The sequence below is a fragment of the Moschus berezovskii genome, chromosome 26, assembly GCF_049115385.1.
Source record: "Moschus berezovskii isolate FMDL1 chromosome 26, NW_MosBer_1.0, whole genome shotgun sequence".
Taxonomy (NCBI): Eukaryota; Metazoa; Chordata; class Mammalia; order Artiodactyla; family Moschidae; genus Moschus; species Moschus berezovskii.
Window position 1 is genome coordinate 35,695,711 of NC_142485.1, and position 19,736 is coordinate 35,715,446.

At 36.3% G+C, this 19,736-nt stretch overlaps 1 non-coding gene across 1 annotated transcript; it reads left to right on the forward strand.

Annotated features, from left to right (window-relative positions):
• The first annotated feature begins 11,172 nt into the window (after positions 1–11,172).
• LOC129549477 (U6 spliceosomal RNA) lies at positions 11,173–11,279 on the forward strand. The gene has a single exon (XR_008684578.1). It is a non-coding gene; the product is annotated as a U6 spliceosomal RNA (small nuclear RNA).
• The last annotated feature ends 8,457 nt before the right edge of the window (positions 11,280–19,736 follow it).

The window sequence follows — 19,736 nt, forward strand, 5'->3', positions numbered from 1 at the left end:
TTATGTCACTTTCACTAGCTTCGTTTATAGTAATGCTTTCTAAGGCTCACTGAATGGCTCTAGGTGAGTGACCATATAATTGTGGTTATCTGGATCATTAAGACCTTTTTTGTATAGTTCTCTGTGTCTTCTTGCCACCTCTTCTTTATTTCTTCTGCTTCTGTTAGGTCCTCACTGTTTCTGTCCTTTACCGTGCTCATCTTTACATGTAATATTCCCTTGAGAGCTCCAATTTTCCTGAAGAAATCCCTAATCTTACCCATTGTATTATTTTCTTTTGTTTCTTTTCATTGTTAACTTAAGAAGGCCTTATCTTTCCTTGCTGTTCTCTGGAACTCTGCATTCATTTGGATTTACCTTTCCCTTTCTGCCTTGCTTTTCCTTCTCTTCTTTCCTCAGCAATGTGTAAAGCCTCCTGAATCAACCAATTTTCCTTCTTGCATTTATTTTTCTTTGGGTTATTTTTAGCTACTACCTCCTGTACAATGTTAGTAGCTTCTATCTGTAGTTTTCAGGCACTGTCTGCCACTTCTAACCCCTTGAATGTATTCATCACCTCCACTGTGTAATCATAAGGAATTTGATTTTGGTCATAGCTGAGTGGTCTAGTGTTTTTCCCTGTTTTCTTTAATTTAAGCCTGAATTTTGCAATAAGGAGCTCATGATCTGAGCTGTAGTCAGCTCCAGACTTTGTTTTTGCTGACAGTATATAGCTTCTCCATCTTTGGCTGTAAAGAACATAATCAGTCTGATTTCAGTATTGCCTATCTGTTGATGTCCATGTGTAGAGTTGTCTCTTGTGTTTTTGGAAAATGTTGCTTGCTATGACCAGTGTGTTCCCTTGTCAAAACTCTGTTAGCCTTTACCTTGATTCATTTGTACTCTAAGTCCAAATTTGCCTGCTATTCCTAGTATCTCTTGACTTCCTACTTTTGCATTCCAATCCCCTATGTTGAAAAGGACATCTATTATTGGTGTTAATTTTGCAGGGTGTTCATAGAACCAGTTAGCCCTAGCTTCTTTAGCCATCAGCAGTTGGGGCATAGACTTGGATTACTGTAATGTTGAATGGTTTGCCTTGGAAAAAAATGAGATCATTCTGTCACTTTTAGATTGCAACCAAGTACTGCATTTGAGACTATTTTGTTGACTATGAGGGTTACTCCATTTCTTCTAAGGAATTTTTACCCACAGTAGTAAACAAATTAATTCAGTAATCTGATTTGAATTTTCTCATTCCCATCGATTTTAGTTCAGTGATTCCTAAGATGTCAATATTCAATCTTGCTATCTCCTGGTTCACCATATCCAATTTCCCTTGATTCATGGACCTAGAATTCCAGATTCCTATGCAATATTGTTCTTTTCTGCATCAGACTTGACTTTCACCACCAGACACATCCACAGCTGAGCTTTGTTCACATATATTCATTTATTCACTTTTAAATTATGCAAATATTTCTTAACCTATTATGTGCTAATCAGTTTTCTTCTCATTAGGGAAACAAAAATAATTAATGACCTCTGTCCTCAATGCAGTTAAAAAAAATGAGAAATAGAGAAACATGAGTAGATAGTAGAAAAAAAGGTGACAATTCAATGATGGCAATAATAAAGCAATAGAAACAACTCCTAATAAATGAGCAGTGAAGAGAGGGTGTGAATTTCTGGAAAACACTTAAGGAAGCTTACATTTGGACTGAAGCTTAATAGATACTTGGTGGGTATAAATATATAAAGAAAAGGGTAAGAACCATCATTTCTCAGAAAAGAAGGGAGGAGTAAAAGAAAGGAGCCCCCTCCCAAAATATATGTACCACTCCATGAATATTTTAGGGGATGATGAATTGATAGTGAGAAATAAACCTCTTGGTAATTGTCAAATATCTTTATGTGTGCTGTTTCTTGAAATTCCATTTAAAACCAATACAACTGACTTAATTTTGAAAATTCTCAGTTTCTAAGGGTAAATGTCTTCATGCAACAAATTCTCCTGCCATACTACATCATAAAATACACGATATTCTAGAAGATATACTAACTGAAGTTATAGGTGATATTAACTGTACTTTTCTAAAACTATCACCCTGATTTGTAATGCGGAAAAGCTTGATTTAACAAACATTAATAAAATCATTATTTTCACATAAGATTTTTCAAAAGAAATATCTATTATGGATAAACACATGGAAGCACCATTTGGTTGTTGTAGAGTCTCTAGATGACTATAGATGATTTTATATTTTAAGAACCAAGTTATTAAGTCATGAACTAGTACAGCCAAAACTAAAAAAGACAGCCTGGTTCCAAAACCCATGTTATCTTTTGTTACTCAGATTGCATTACCTTAAGCCTAGAAGAGTTTCTTTTCCAATTAATATGTTTGTGAGTAAGTGGGGTTAGTAGGAAGAGGAGCTTCCTACAATGAAATAACATGCAGTGTCACAATATATAAAGCAGACAAAATTGGTGTTTGATCCTTGAAACAAAATTGTAAACTGCTTTCATTGAATCATGACATAATCTTTATTGCCTTGTATGACAAAGACCCTGAAATTCACAATCAGGTATTGTCATCATAATTTTAAATTTTTTAGAAGATATTACCACAGAAAATGTAACATTTTAATTACTGTTTTTTAATAATTGTGTCTCAGTGGTAAAGAATCTGCCTGCCAGTGCAGGAGACATGAGTTCAATCCCTGGGTCAGAAAGCTCCCCTGGAGCTGGAAAGAATACACACTCCAGTATTCTTACCTGGGAAATCCCCTGGACAAAGGCGCCCAGCAGGCTACATTCCATGGTGTTGCAAGAGTCACATGTGACTCTGATTAAACAGCAATGTAGCAAATAAAACAATATACACTCAATGTTCATTTAGAAAGTACTTTGTTAAACAATAATGACTTAAATTTTATGTTTCAGTAATTATCAGCTGCAACTGATTTAATGAAAAAGTGTTACAATTATTAATACTTCATATTTTAAACTATCAAATCATTTATAGTATGCATCCTATTTCTTTGCCTATGTGGGGCAGTGATTCTATTTCTGCCCTTATTTATCAAAAAAAATATTATTTTCACAACATATCATAATTTGGCTCATTATTTTGTGGGGAATGTTTCCTAAAATTTTATGGTGTTTAATTATCAATTGATTTTTAATGCAAGGACAACGTTCCATTATTTAACCTTGGAATTAAATATGTAAACATGAGACTATGTAGCTAAAACTCCCCCAATAAGCTGAAATACTTCAACAGTGGTTACTGATTTTAATATAAATATTTTAGCGTGTAGTCATAAAATTTTAATATGCAGTAATACCCACTTACCCCAATAACTTTATGTAGCAGGCAGTTGTTGAAAGATGCTTTAAAAAGGAGAGAACTGAGGTTATAATTATTGACTTCTGGTGATTTATAATTAGAGATACTGAAAATGGAATTTATTTGGAAATCACTTATGTATTAATCTACATTGTAGATTTTTAATAGGACGCTTAAAGTGTTGTTCACTTTCTTAGTAAACGACAGAGCTGCTAACAGAAAAATAGTCCTGCCTTAAATATGTGTAATCTAAAGTGAATGTTATCAGTTAAGATTCATAATATAAGTGAAATTTTTCTAGTTTATGTAATTTCAAAGAAATAAGTCATTGAATTGTTAAACATGCTTTTAATTATATAAAATCTCATATTTAAGTAAAGACATTTAAATGACAGTTTTAAAACTGATGAACTCATACAGAGAGTATATTCGTATTTTACTGAATCTTAGTTGGAGAAGGCAATGGCATCCCACTCCAGTACTCTTGCTTGGAGAATCCCAGGGACGGGGGAGCCTGGTGTGAGGCTGTCTATGGGGTTGCACAGAGTCAGACACGACTGAAGTGACTTAGCAGCAGCAGTAGAGAATTACTTGTCCTGGCATCTTATTCGCATTCCTTAATTACAATATCACTTTGTGATATATATCACATAGTAAATATTTAATTATAATAAAAAATCCAACTCATTTTCAAAGAAAAAAATAAATTATTAACTTGACACTGATATCTCATGATACTGAAAGACAGAAACGTATCTATATCTTAAAAAATCACTGGAACTAGGAACTAGACTGTCAGGATGACTTGGTATATCAATCTCTTTTTCTTTTCTTTTTATTCTCTTTTCCTTTTATTTTTGTTCTCTTATTTTTGTTTTCTCTCATATGTTAGTAAGGGTGGTTTTATCTGCATAATAAGAACAATGCCCATTGATGTATTTCAAATAAAATAATAATCTATTGCTTAATAGCATCTTAAAGTACAAAGCATTTTTGAACTTAATATAAATGTGAAATAGAAGATCAATATGGACATGTAGATTAATTAATAATATTTACAGATTGAACATCTGTTCAAAAGTACTGATGGATTTATATCTAACATATTACATTCAAATACAACTATTTAACTGGTGATTTATTTTGATTGACAGTATGAAGCACACAAATGTTTTAACATTTTTCCAAAGCATTACCCGATAAGTAATTGATTGAATAATGTTACTTCTCTAAACATGCCAACTCCATGAATACAAAGTACAAACATTTTCCTTTTTTTTTTCTTGTGTTAATAGGGCATTATTTAACATAGAGTTAGGAAATTACTCAGAATTGAAGAAAAGTATTAAAATAACTATTTTTTGATGCTAAAGCTGAAACTCCAATACTTTGGCCACCTCATGCAACTAGTTGACTCACTGGAAAAGAGTCTGATGTTAGGAGGGATTGGGGGGGTGGGAGGAGACGGGGACGACAGAGAATGAGATGGCTGGATGGCATCACCGACTCAATGGACATGAGTTTGAGTGAACTCCAGGAGTTGGTGATGGACAGGGAGGCCTGGCGTGCTGTGATTCATGGGGTCGCAAAGACTTGGACACGACTGAGGGACTGAACTGAACTGAATATGTTATAACTGTTCATATAATGATTTTTAATATCTCAGCAATGTATTATTAAATTTCAAATGGACAAAATACTTTTTAATTATAAATTTATGAATGCCAATAAGAGATCACTATCATAACCAAACATGGTGCTTTTAAAATTAACAATTCATCTGTTAGAAGGTATGCAATATATTGCACTATTAATTTATTTTGGCTTTATGCATTCATCTTATTTTCACAAAGAATATTTGCCATTCAGTTCAATTCACTTCAGTCACTCAGTCGTGTCCAACTCTTTGCGCCAAAGCCTTTGACTGTGTGAATCACAATAAACTGTGAAACATTCTGAAAGAGATGGGAATACCAGACCACCCGACCTGCCTCTTGAGAAACCTGTATGCAGGTCAGGAAGCAATAGTTAGAACTGGACATGGAACAACAGACTGGTTCCAAATAGGAAAAGGAGAACGTCAAGGTTGTATATTGTCACCCTGCTTATTAACTTATATGCAGAGTACATCATGAGGAATGCTGGGCTGGAAGAAGCACAAGCTGGAATCAAGATTGCCAGGAGAAATGTCAATAACCTCAGATATGCAGATGACACCACCGTTATGGCAGAAAGTGAAGAGGAACTCAAAAGCCTCTTGATGAAAGTGAAAGAGGACAGTGAAAAGTTTGACTTGAAGCTCAACATTCAGAAAATGAAGATCATGGCATCTGGTCCCATCACTTCATGGGAAATAGATGGGGAAACAGTGGAAACAGTGTTAGACTTTATTTTTGGGGGCTCCAAAATCACTGTGGATGCTGATTGCAGCCATGAAATTAAAAGATGCTTACTCCTTGGAAGGAAGGTTGTGACCAACCTAGATAGGATATTAAAAAGCAGAGACATTACTTTTCCAACCAATGTCCGTCTAGTCAAGGCTATGGTTTTTCCAGTGGTCATGTATGGATGTGAGAGTTGGACTGTGAAGAAAGCTGATCGCCGAAGAATTGATGCTTTTGAACTCTGGTGCTGGAGAAGACTGTTGAGAGTCCCTTGGACTAAAAGGAGATCCAACCAGTCCATTCTAGGGGAGATCAACCCTGGGTGTTCATTGGAAGGACTGATGCTAAAGCTGAAACTCCAATACTTGGGCCACCTCATGCGACGAATTGACTCACTGAAAAAGAGTCTCATGCTGGGAGGGATTGGGGGCGGGAGGAGACGGGGACGACAGAGAATGAGATGGCTGGATGGCATCACCGACTCGATGGACATGAGTTTGAGTGAACTCCGGGAGTTGGTGATGAACAGGGAGGCCTGGCGTGCTGTGATTCATGGGGTCGCGAAGAGTCAGACACGACTGAGCGACTGAACTGAACTGACTGAATCACAGCATGCCAGCACCAATTTCCTTTTTCATGCTGTTCATTAAGTTATTCAAAGTTCCCACTGCTTGCTAGACAGGGATTTCTTGAAGGCACAAAATCTATTTAACCCTATTCCTAATACAGTTTTGGGAACATAAAAGACAATTTACACCTCATGCGACGAGTTGACTCACTGGAAAAGACTCTGATGCTGGGAAAGGTTGGGGGCGGGAGGAGACGGGGACGACCGAGAATGAGATGGCTGGATGGCATCACCGACTCTGTGGACATGAGTTTGAGTGAACTCCGGGAGTTGGTGATGGACAGGGAGGCCTGGAGTGCTGTGATTCATGGGGTCGCGGACAGTTGGACACGACTGAGCGACTGAACTGAACTGAACTGAACTGAAACATTTTTAAAATAAATATACTTAAAATAATCTGAAACAACCTGTGGTTCTTTCCTTTCTAATAAAAGCCAATGAACTACTGCAGCTTCCAGAGTAAATAACCCATTGGCTCTTCTGGTACAAATGAATTGCCCTGCAGTCCTTTATGACATGAAATTATTGATTTGTTTTGATGAGAAAATTGTGTGTACAGTGTCTCAGATCTCTTACTTTCAATTTGCATCACACCTTTAATGAGTTGAAAGTCCTTTTGTCCTATGGAAAATACCAAACTTGGTCAATGAAGACTTGTTTTTGCTTCAAAACAGAAGATACTTAGAAAAAAATATATTTGTTTAAGATTTACTTTTATCTCATTTTCAACTTTACCTTCTAGTCAGAGAATGATTCCAGAGTATTTTTTTAATTAGTCTTAATTTATTGCCTATTTTGTAACACCAATAATGTTATTTGTTTTTAAATAATATCCTGTTGCTGCTGCTGCTAAGTCACTTCAGTCGTGGCCAACTCTGTGCAACCCCATAGACGGCAGCCCACCAGGTTCCCCCGTCCCTGGGATTCTTCAGGAAAGAACACTGGAGTGGGTTGCCATTTCCTTCTCCAGTGCATGAAAGTGAAAAGTGAAAGTGAAGTCGCTCAGTCGTATCCGACTCCCAGCGACCCCATGGACTGTAGCCCACCAGGCTCCTCCGTCCATGGGATTTTCCAGGCAAGAGTACTGGAGTGGGGTGCCATTGCCTTCTCTCTATTCTGTTACTGCCACACAAAAGCTGTTTATCTCAGCAGTTAATACTACATATTTAATTGGACAATAGTATATTGATTCCTATTTATATTATAAAATAACTATATTTGTTTCTTTTTTCTTATTTTATCCACAAATATCAAGAATACTGGTTTAACGTTTCCATCTAAGCAAATGTTCTTGCCAACATACCCTTCTCTCTCTCTAATGGTTCTATTTTGAAGCTAAATTACTTATTGGTTAGAGGTTCAAAACCACTGAAGATTCCTTTGGCTTCATTTTATCTTGCAATTTCACCAACATTCTTTCACTGTTTGCCTTTTGTTAGTTAGTTAGTTAGTTCAGTCGCTCAGTCGTGTCCGACTCTCCGCGACCCCACGAATCACAGCACGCCAGGCCTCCCTGTCCATCACCAACTCCCGGAGTACACTCAAACTCATGTCCACAGAGTCGGTGATGCCATCCAGCCATCTCATTCTCCATCGTCCCCTTCTCCTCCCGCCCCCAAACTTTCCCAGCATCAGAGTTTTTTCCAGTGAGTCAACTCGTCGCATGAGGTGGCCAAAGTACTGCAGTTTCAGCTTTAGCATCAGTCCCTCCAATGAACATCCAGGATTGATCTCCCCCAGAATGGACTGGTTGGATCTCCTTGCAGTACAAGGGACTCTCAAGAGTCTTCTCCAACACCACAGTTCAAAAGCACCGATTCTTCGGCGATCAGCTTTCTTCACAGTCCAACTCTCACATCCATACATGACCACGGGAAAAACCATTGCCTTGACTAGACGGACCTTGGTTGGCAAAGTAATGTCTCTGCTTTTTAATATGCTATCTAGGCTGGTCATAACTTTCCTTCCAAGGAGCAAGCGTCTTTTAATTTCATGGCTGCAATCAGCATCTGCAGTGATTTTGGAGCCCAAAAAAATAAAGTCTGACACTGTTTCCACTGTTTTTCCATCTATTTCCCATGAAGTGATGGGACCAGATGCCATGATCTTTGTTTTCTGAATGTTGAGCTTCAAGCCAACCTTTTCACTCTCCTCTTTCACTTTCATCAAGAGGCTTTTGAGTTCCTCTTCACTTTCTGCCATAAGGGTAGTGTCATCTGCATATCTGAGGTTATTGATATTTCTCCCAGCAATCTTGATTCCAGCTTGTGCTTCTTCCAGCCCAGCGTTCCTCATGATGTACTCTGCATAGAAGTTAAATAAGCAAGGTGACAATATACAACCTTGACGTACACCTTTTCCTATTTGGAACCAGTCTGTTGTTCCATGTCCAGTTCTAACAGTTGCTTCCTGACCTGCATACAGGTTTCTCAAGAGGCAGGTCAGGTGGTCTGGTATTCCCATCTCTTTCAGAATGTTCCACAGTTTATTGTGATCGACACAGTCAAAGGCTTTGGCATAGTCAATAAAGCAGAAATAGATGTTTTTCTGGAACTCTCTTGCTTTCTCCATGATCCAGCGGATGTTGGCAATTTGATCTCTGGTGCCTCTGCCTTTTCTAAAACCTGCTTGAACATCTGGTTTGCCTTTTGTACTATCTTCTAAATCCTAACAATTCATTAGGATCATTTAGAAATTTGAAAGAAGAAACATTTGGAAGCCTGTTTTATCCTAGATTAAGCCTGATGACTCAGATGGTAAAGACTCTGCCTTCAGTGAAGGTCAGATTTCAGTCCCTGGGTGGGGAAGATCACCTGGAGAAGGGAATGGCAGCCCACTTCTGTAGTCTTGCCTGGGAGACCCCATAAAAAGAGGAGCCTGGCGGTTTACAGTCCATGGGGTCCCAAAGGGTTGGACATCACTGAGCACCTAACACACTCAAGGCCAATTAGTGTTTCTGGGAAAAGGGTCAGAGATCAGCTTGTTTTCAAAGGTTCAGAGATAAATCTAATATTTAGTATGGTGAGATTCACTGTCCTATAAATGCTTTTCCTCTTCTTGTAGCACATTTTGTTTAATTGTATCTTTTACAAAGAGATTTTAGATCTTACCATAAGATATTTTCTATTTTATTATGGAGGCAAATTAAGTCAAGTTTGCAAGTACTAATTGCATCTGAGTTAAAAAAAAATGTTTTGGATTTTGTTTTTAGGTTTTTTTTTTCATTTTTAATTTATCCTTTCATACTTTTAAGAATGAAATGCAATTCTAAACACAAGTAGGAACAATAATGATTTGGTGATCCTGTTAAGTTCCTTTACTGGACCCCAGTGCTTGAGAATTTGCTCTAGTAGGTCTCAGACCTGTAACTTATCAAACAACTGATAAAGATGCCAATCAAATATGACCCACATTAGTGAAAGAGATATAATATCCCTCACCTTGTTTAATCAGAACTACAAACTTGTAGCACTTAGTTCTGAAAGAATTCTCAAAGGGGAGGAACTGCTGCCCAGAAAGTTGCTCTGTCCACCTTTGCCATCCTTAATTCTGGCTCTCAGTTACCTTCACACTATGACCACCATTCAATAGCTCTCTGGATCCAGTTTTTTCTCTTAGAGAAGTTTAGAACATTGGAGCAAACAACATAATTTATTAAACATTTAAAAAGAACACATAGGATATGCACACAGGAGATGTAAAACTGTAGAAATGGTAACATGCTTTTCATCCCATGCTTTGACATTTGCTCTCTCTGACCCAGCCCACACGGACTCTGAGGATTCCATCACATGTATATTTAGGTCACAGCCATTCCCAGGCTCTTCTAAATATCTTCATTTTGGGAGGCAAGATTTCTAGCACAGTGGCCTTCATGGAAAATATGCTGTGTAAGGAATGGACTACCCCAGAGTAAATTAATCCTCTGCCAACGACATTTCCTTCCCATATCTTATTATTTTTAATAGGTTTCTCTGTTTATACTCTATATACTTCCAGAATTATGTGTTCAGCATTTTCTAGTTAAAATGATATTACATTTATGCTTTATAGAACTAAAATGCTCCTATTTTAACTGAAATTAATATGAGGTCTTCGGTTACAAAATACCAAATATTTTCTCTAGTCCATTTCTCTAGTCCATTCACTTTTTCTCTAGTCCGTTATATTAAACATTATCAATGGATAGAGAGAGACTTATACCTTGGTTCTATGATTAAGAAGTTGATTAGGTAGGTGCCAGGTATATAGTCATGAAAAATAAAGCAATTTTGTGTTTGATGTGTTTAAAATCTAAATAAACCAATTACTGTTAAACTACAAATTATGTAAGCCTAAAGTACAGGATTTTAGAAAAGAAATAAACTTTATGTTTGGTTAAGAACAGTTAGACAGTTCAGATGCTCAGTTGTGTCCAACTCTTTGTGACCCCATGGACTGCAGCACACCAGGCCTCCCTGTCCATCACCAACCCCCAGAGTTTACTCAAATTCATGTCCATTGAGTTGGTGATGCCATCCAACCATCTCATCCTCTGTTGTCCCCTTCTCCTCCTGCTGTCAATCTTTCCTGGCATCAGGGTCTTTTCCAGTGAGTCAGCTCTTCACATCAGGTGGCCAAAGTATTAGAGTTTCAGCTTCAGCATCGGTCCTTCCAATGAATATTCAGGACTTATTTCCTTTGGGATGGTCTGGTTGGATCTTCTTTCAGTCCACGGGACTCTCAAGAGTCTTCTCCAACACCACAGTTCAAAAGCATCAAGAATTGATGGTTAAGTACAGCATAGAAAAAACCTGGCTGAAGAAGTGCTATTTAAAATATACCAGAGGATGCTCAGTTTGCCAGCACATATACTTAAATTGGAATGATACAAAAAGGATTAGCATGACCCTTGCATAAGAATAACACACAAATTTGTGAAGCATTCCGCATTTTGACATATGTACCCCAATGTTCATTGCAGTAATATTTACAATAACAAGGACATGGAAACAACCTAGATATCCATGGACAGAGGAATGGATAAAGAAGATGTGGTATGTATATATATACATATACATGCAATGGAATATTATTCAGCCTTAAAAAGAAGCACATTTGATTCAGTTCTAGTGAGATGGATGAAACTCAAGCCTGTTACACAGAGTGAAGTTAAGTCAGAAAAAGTAAACAAATATCATCTATTAATGCATATATATTAGTGTTGTGTTCAGTTGCTAAGTTATGTCCAACACTTTGTGACCCCCCATAGACTCTAGCACTCTGGGCTTCCCTGTCCTTCACTATCTTCCTGAGTTTGCTAAAATTCATATATACTGAGCCAATGATGTTATCTAAACTTCTTATCCTCTGCTGCCTGCTTCTCCTTTTGCTTTCAATCTTTCCCAAAGCTATGAGTCTGCTGTTTGCACCAGATGGCCAAAAATATCAGACTTTCAACTTCATTATTTGTCCTTATAATGAATATTCAAGATTGATTTCATTTACGATTTACCTGTTTGATCGCTTTGCTGTCCAAGGAGCTCTCAAGAGTCTTCCCCAGCACCACGATTAGAAAGCATGAATTCTTCAGTGCTCAGCCATCTTTATGGTCCAACTCACACATTCATACACGACTATTGGATCAGTCTTAGGACAGCAAAGATGATGAGCCCTCTTGTCTCACCTGTCTACTCTGAGTCTACATTTGCATTCATATACTTATAAGCGCTGATCATCAAAGTTTATGATCCCTTACTCCCCTATAGCACAAAAGGAGTGTATTATTTATTCCAGACTTCTCAGTTGTACCTGGAGGCAGCCCCTCCTCCTCATTTACTACTTAGACCCAATCATTCCACATTCCAACAGCAGTCCAATTTTTCTAGAAATTTACTCAAGAAAATTCCAGGCCAACGTTGCATGAGCTTTTGATATCTGCTCCTGATCTCAGGTTGGTTGCTGTCTGGGATTGATTACAGCTCATGCAGCTCCCACTCTCTCCCTACTAGCTTCCTCGGTATTCTGTGAGTTGAAAGATCTCTCTTTTCAGGGAAGTAGCCATAAAAGAATTTTCTCACTGCTAAATAGACTCAAGGGGAAGCTTAGATAGGGTTTCGTGACCATTGTTATGGCCAGATCCGCATAAACACAGAGTATAAATAAGAGCAGTGTGACTGCTCCTTAAACACAGCGTCAAGACCACTTCCTCCATGCTCCACATTCCTGTACTGCCATCAGCCCCTTCTCCACTATCCATGTCATCAGGCTTCAATAGTGACCTTCTTTGAGGATGTGGGGCCAGCAAGGATAAAGCAAGCACAGTATCCTTAAAAAGAGAAAGAAAGAACCTGACTTTTTTTTTTTATTAGTGAAAAATACACTCCTTTCTAATTAGAGGTGCATTGATTTATAATTTTGAGATACTTGTGTTAGTACTATGTAACCAAAATGTGGTATTTTTTTTCTTATTAAAGTTTCTTGTAAAATAATAATGACAAAATGACTTTGGAAATTAGAGGAAGTGTTTGCACTGCTGTTAATTTTCAAGAGAGAATCTTATTAAATAGAGTCCTTGATGAAAGTGCATGCCAGAGGGATATTGATTTTTTCTGTTAATTATGTCCACTACAAGCAGAGTGTCCATTGACTATTTCTCTTCACTCTTTGAAATATGTGTGCACATGTGTATATATAGTAATATGTGTGTATATATATACTTACTGTGCTGTCTCAAAGAATGGAGACATTATTTGTCACAACTGATGTTGAAATTAATCTTTGTTGCAATTCTTAATTTGAAGGAATTGTGGGGTCAGTGTTGGTATTATACCTTAACAGATTTCTCTTTTACCTTTCTTTCAAGAAATAGAAAAAAAAAACTGTAGTAGTCACAAATTGTTATGAAAATTATTGAAAAAACTGATTAAAATAAATTTCCTATAAAACTGGAAAACCCAATAAATGAATACTTTCATTTTTCCTGCCAAGTTCAGTTCAGTTCAGTTCAGTCGCTCAGTCGTGTCCGACTCTTTGCGACCCCATGAATCACAGCACGCCAGGCCTCCCTGTCCATCACCAATTCCCGGAGTTCACTCAAACTCATGTCCATTGAGTCGGTGATGCCATCCAGCCATCTCATTCTCTGTCGTCCCCTTCTCCTCCCGCCCCCAACCTTTCCCAGCATCAGAGTCTTTTCCAGTGAGTCAACTCGTCACATGAGGAGGCCAAAGTATTGGAGTTTCAGCTTTAGCATCAGTCCTTCCAATGAACACCCAGGATTGATCTCCTTTAGAATGGACTGGTTGGATCTCCTTGTGGTAGAAGGGACTCTCAAGAGTCTTCTCCAGCACCACAATTCAAAAGCATCTTACACACAGTAAAAAAAATCTGCCTGCTGTGCTGGAGACCTAGCTTCAATCCCTGGGTTAGGAAGATCCCCTAGAGAAGGGAATAACTATCCACTCCAGTATTCTTGTCTGGAGAATTCCATGGACTGAGGAAGTGGTGGGCTACAGTCCATGGGGTTGCAGAGTTGGATACCACTGAACAACTAAAACCTTCACTAAGATATAAAAATTTTTACATGAAAACAGAATTTGTAATCATGTATATTAAATAAAGAGAGTCTCAGTGTATTGGGTGGTCATCATCCATGTTCTATAAAACATGTACATTACTGAGTTGGCCTAATTATAAAATGATCAAATGATTCAAGAAAGATGAGATAATTCTAACATTATCATATTTGACAGAAAAGGCGTCCAATTATCCATCTTATGTCCAAAGAAAATCAAATGATCTTAGCAAAGTCAGAAGAGAGGCTACAAAATATACGATTTCAACTATATGACATTCTGGAGAAGGTGAAATTATGGAGATGATGAAAGATCAGTGGTTTCCTGGGGTGAGAGGAGAAAAGAGAATGAATAGGCAGAGAACTGAAGTTTCCTTAGGGAAGTGAAATTCCTCTGTATAATATCATAATAATGGATATATGTCATTACAAGTTTGTGTAAATCCATAGACTAAACAACACCAAGAATGAATCCTGAGTTAAACTGTTGACATTAGATAATCATGATACATAAATGTATGTTCATCCTTTGTTAAATATAATACATTTATATATATATATATATATATGTCATTCTGATGAGTAATGTTGATAATAGGAGGATGCTATACATATGTGGGGAACAGGGTTTATGAGAAATATTTCTTCCTTCCTCTCAATTTATTGTAAAACTAAAATTTCTATTAAAATGCAGTCTTTATAAAAAGTCCTATAGGAAAATTTAATGCATAACTGTGAGCCCGATATTTTGTGACACTTTTACTCTTGAGGCCTTTACCAATTTCTAAGCTCTGTTTCATAAGAGGCTAGTCAACTAGGGAGTGGCCTTAAGTGACGGGACTGGGAAGCTAATCTCAAAAGAGTAAGGAGAAAGGTAGAGTTCAGCACCTGCCATAAATGAGGCTTACTTAGAAAAGGCTTTTGTTTGAGATTCTGGAGTATCTCCACACCCTCATGAAGGACAAATAAAATTAATTAAATCTTAGAATGATTGAGCCAAGCATTAAAATTAATCCCATGAATGACTGAAGTGGCAGTTTTCTCCTGTAACTGACTGCCTGGAGATACATATATAGATCAAGATAATTTTGTCTAGTCTCTTAAATATTTTCATACTTAATTCCAGTATTAAAAGTACTGGGACGTCCTTGTGGTCCAGTGGCTAAGTCTCCATGCTTCCACTGTAGGTCCTGGGGGTTCTATCCTTGATCTTGGGGATCTGAGATACAGTATGCTGTGTGGGGAAGCCAAAAAAAGAATGATATACCACTTCACACTCATAATGGATGGCTATAATAAAAAAATTAAAGAAAACAAAAAAAAAATCTAAATTGCGAGTCATAATTGAAGATTAGACCAAATAATAGAAAATCAATGGAAAAGATAAAAAAAGAATGCTAGAAATAGACATGAGGATGCATAGATGTTAAAATCAGGCATAGATGTTAAAACCACTAATATGTTTAAACTTGTAGGTGAGAGATGGAATAATTCCATGCAGAAGTGAAATCTTTATACTTAATATAACCAAATAAAATTTTATAAATCAGAAACTGCATGATATGTCAGATGAATCTAATGAAAACACAATGAAGGCAGACATTTTATTTTTAAGAATCTATAATTTGTTTGTGAGCTGCTAAAAGCTTTGAATAATGGACTTTTTAAAGTAACACAAATTATGCCTTATGAGATTACACATAAACTATATAATATGCAAGCAAAAAGATAAAAGTTGTAGTGAAATAAATTGTAAACATGAATACAAAAGAAGTCAAGTAAAGAAGAAAGTTGAAATGCAAAACTAAAGAATGGACAGTAGTGCCAGATACTATCCAATAACATATTGTTAGATTTAAGTCTAACAATAGGTTTAACAATAGATTAACAATTTAAGTCTAACAATTAGATTTAAGTCTAATATAACAGTAATCATATTAAAATTCAGTTGACTGAATTGTCTAGTTATGTTGTAAAAAATCTCAAAGAAGATCATTTTTGCATGAGAAGCATCTAATGCTTAAGGACCCAGAGTGAATGGAAGTAATGTTCAATTTTTAGAAAATCCTTGTGCAGTGTTAGGCATATCAGACAGTATACATTGGATGGCAAAAATCATAACATGGGATAAAGTTTTCGCTATAAATTTAAAGATATTTTTCTTATGAAAATGATATCTAATTCTAAACTTGTACAAACCAAAAAATTAGGAATGTGTTTAGACTGCCACAAGATGGGAAGCTAGCCTTCAGTCTACACTTTTAAGGACCCTTCTCTGACCTTTCTCTGCTGGTGCTGCTGCTAAGTCACTTTAGTTGTGTCCGACTCTGTGTGACCCCATAAACGGCAGCCCACCAGGCTCCCCTGTTCCTGGGATTCTCCAGGCAAGAACACTGGAGTGGGTTGCCATTTCCTTCTCCAATGCATGAACATGAAAAGTGAAAGTGAAGCCGCTCAGTCGTGTCCGACTCTTAGCGACCCCATGGACTGCAGCCTACCAGGCTTCTCTGTCCATGGGATTTTCTAGGCAACAGTACTGGAGTGGGTTGTCATTGCCTTCTCCAGGCCTTTCTCTAGCAATGCCCTTTTCCCAAAAGAGTGAGGACTCCACTTGGCCCAAGTGAAGGTTTTTCTTTATTGAACCTCATCAAACTGAATGATACTATTGGCATTAAGGCTTCCCTGATGACTCAGATGGTACAGAATCTGCTGTAATGCAGAAGATGCTGATTCAGTCTCTGGGTCAGGAAGATCCCCTAGAGAAGGAAATGGCCACCCACTCTGATATTCTTGCCTGAGAAATCCCATGAACAGAGGAGTCTGGCAGGCTACAGTCAGTGGAGCACAAAGTGTCTGACATGACTGAGTGACTCAGCACACATTCAAACTGGTATTAAAAACATGCAGTGCAGCATATAAACTTTTTAAAAAGTTATGTAATTATGATAAAGTTATCAAGCAAAATAAAGCAATGAATCAGAAAATTCCAGAATCATTCTGAGGTGGAGAGAGGGGATCATGATCCAGGCACACAGTGGACTTCAGACTTCACTTAGTATTCTGTTTCTCAAGCTTGTCAGTGTGTGCACAAGTATTCATTTTATAATTGTTCTTTAAGGGATATATATAGTTTATACCATCTTTTGTATGTATAATATATTTTATAATAAGACAGCATTAAAGGAGGGAAAGAAATTTGAAAATAGGTATTTAGATTATACAGAATACTAACAAAAAATATGAAAATAATTGAGTTTGGGGAAAAAGTGTTCTGAATTAAGTAAAATACAGTGAAATTCTGAGTAAGTAAAATGTAAGGGGATTTTCAAATAAACAGCAAAATAAAGAACATTGCATTGCTCTTCATGTTGTTAGGACTTTTTAAATTTAGCAGCAAAATCAGGAGTCTTTTATGTACACTTCCTTTTAGGTTCTAAAGAATTACTTAGGTGTTTAATTTGTTTGATTTGCCCAAGGGTATTTCTTACAAGATAGTTTGCCAGAATTTTAATGATAACAGTATCTGTGCCAGTACTGTTTTATACCAGCTGTACTTGACTAATTATCTGGTTTCCTCAAATGTCTACTTTTGAAATAATTATGCTTTTGAACACAAAATAGACACTATGCTTTGGTTTACAAGAATTTTTCCTGAACCACTTTAAAAACCAAGAAAATGATTTCCGTCTACTTATCTTTCAAGACCATTGGCACCCTGATCCCAGCATCTTGTCTTTGTCATTATATGAGCAAATTTTATCTTTAGATATGCATACCACTAGGTTTATTTTAGGTATAAGTTACTTAAGTAAGAATATATTTTGCCCTGCAAGTAATTAAAATATTATATAGTAACTTCCTTGATATTTTGGGAAGAAAAATCCAAAAACATAATATTTCTAAGGGAAAATTTTGAGATGCTAACTCAGAATTGCACTATATGATGGATTAATGTACCTTATGACTATCAATTAGCACAGTTTTTTGCTTTTTAGTGTGAAATACATTTAGCAAGCTAAGTAGAATGGAATATTGATAGCATAGGTAGCTTGCATCTATAGTTGTCCAAACACACACACATACTGTACAGTGTTGGTAACACTAGGCAATTGGACAGTTGTGAAAACATAATGGATTCAAATCATTTAAAGACCTAATATTTCATAACCTCAAGAATATTGCATATGAGAAAAATAACATCATTTATACAAGTTAAAAATGATTTATTTTTCTCTTTTATGTACAATTTAGTATGATGCATATATAACTTCAGTACAGAATGCATTTTAAAATATTTGCATCACATGACCAGTCATACACAATATTTTGAAATTTTGCCACTCAAGAGCTATTAAAAGTTTTCAAGCTTGATAGCAAATGAAATCATACAAATCATTTCAACTATGATTAGATGAAAAAAACACATTCAGTGCCTGAGGCATCATTCAATTATTTCTTTCCTTTTATAATTTTCAATATGACTGACAATCACATTTGTGTCTTTCTTAAAAAAATATCTAGTCTTCTTGTTTTATCGTTTTAATTTAAAACTATACATAAAAGGTCAAGAAATTTGTTCTGCATTTTAACTTTCTATGTGTAGTGATTAAATGAATTTGCTTAACAGGATAATTTATTTAAAATATATTAATATGTAAAATATATGTTAGTGTTTGGTACATCAAGCAGGCATTTCAATTACCCTTTACCTTCTATTTTAGGGTCTTTTGTTAGTATTTTGCTCCACACAAAATATAATTCATTTTTTAAAAGTAATGGTTTCTTTTAAATTTAGTTTGCTACTTTAGTTGTTTTCTTTTTATTAAATTTTCTAGTTCTTTAAATTTCTATCAAATTAATATTTTTCTGATAATCTTTATAGGACACTGTTTAGTGATTGATCATTCTGCTTATTTAACTTCCATTTACAAAGACTTTCTAGATTTCATTCTATTTGTAGATCAGTTTTTTTCCAGATTCTGGTGGATTTTTTCCCTCTATAGACCATTCTACAAGTACTACTCAATACATATGGAAGTGTTTAATGCTTACTCCACTCCAGTATTCTTGCCTGGAAAATCCCATGGACAGAGGAGCCTGGCAGGCTAGAGTCCACTGGGTTGCAAGAGTCGGACACGACTTAGCAACTAAACCATGGTACATTTATCAATTACCAGTTAGTGGAAATTTTCTGTGTGTAAATTGATAAAGTAGAGTTTTAAGTTGATTCAAATACTTAAAGAACTCATATAAAATTGGACAGAACTCTGTTTCCTGAAGAAAAAAAAAAAACACTTTAAGTATTCAAAAATATACAATATCTACAAAATAGTCTTCTCTTAAGGTGTTTCCTTTTTAGTCTAACCATATATATTCTCCATCTTTGACAGTCTTTAATTTTTGAAGTTGAACAATCTTTGAGCTTAAGTATTTAGATTTATGTTTTTATTTATTTGTTGGTATATGAGCAGATTTTTCCTGAATTAAATATCGCCATGTTTGCCTGATATTTAATCGATTTATCTCTGCTTTAGTTTTTGTCATCCTTTTACAAAACTGTGTTATTTTAAAAATAGTTCATCATAGTCCTTTAATCCCCTTAAACTAAAATATACCTCCTCAGCATTTCATTTACCATCCGGTGAGTAGTTTGTCAGTTATACATTTTTTATTAAATAGTCTAACACTATCCCTGAACTGTTTTAGCCAAGGGTGGTCTGCTATTTCTGTTAAATGGCTGACTTTCTGCCTTAGGCCATGGCTCTCAAAAACAGAGCCTGAGACTGTGCTGGTCAGTCGCTCAGTCAAGTCTGATTCTTTGCGACCCCATGGACAGTA